Genomic DNA, 806 nt, shown 5'->3' with positions numbered 1-806 from the left:
GTACAGATAATCAAATATTCTAATTAAATACAGTAACAAAGTATTTGTACTTAGTTACTTTATTACTCCGCTTAATGTACAATAAAAGTACATAGGTTGTTGGACTTTCTTACATACAGTGTCCACGTTTGTCAAAGAGAGTTTGTTGTGTTATACAAGACTTAACAGTGGGCGGAGCTTATTTAACACTGTCCAGTGTTGATTCAACACTGAGGAAATCAACACTGAATTAACACCAACACTGGGTGTCAGTTTACTCAGAGTTAAAATAACAGAAGGGGGTGTTAAATCTGTGTACAAAATAAATAAAAGTCCTTCTAACATCAGTTTATTTATTGTCTGAAGTGTTTCTGTAACTTCTCAGAATCTTTCCCGCCCTCTCGTCTTCTTCAAATCCACCATTTTTATTTTTCTGCAGCTCCCTCTGTGACGCCTCACTGGGACAGAACCTGAAATCCCTTCGGTTCTGTTGGGTTTTTGACCCGTTCTGTTATTAACACTGATACATGTGAGGCAGGAGAAAATGAGACTTTACTGAAAGAATCAATGAATCAGAGCAGATTTCAGTGGATCTAACTGTGACTCTGTTCTGGTCCTCAGCTCTGGTCCTCTCAGCTCTGGTCCTCTCAGCTCTGGTCCTCAGCTCTGATCCTCTCAGCTCTGGTCCTCAGCTCTGGTCCTCAGCTCTGGTCCTCTCAGCTCTGGTCCTCAGCTCTGGTCCTCAGCTCTGGTCCTCAGCTCTGGTCCTTTCAGCTCTGGTCCTCAGCTCTGGTCCTCAGCTCTGGTCCTTTCAGCTCTGGTCCTCA

Source organism: Austrofundulus limnaeus, unplaced genomic scaffold (genome assembly GCF_001266775.1).
Source record: "Austrofundulus limnaeus strain Quisiro unplaced genomic scaffold, Austrofundulus_limnaeus-1.0 Scaffold662, whole genome shotgun sequence".
Lineage (NCBI taxonomy): Eukaryota > Metazoa > Chordata > Actinopteri > Cyprinodontiformes > Rivulidae > Austrofundulus > Austrofundulus limnaeus.
This window is presented reverse-complemented; position numbering follows the sequence as displayed.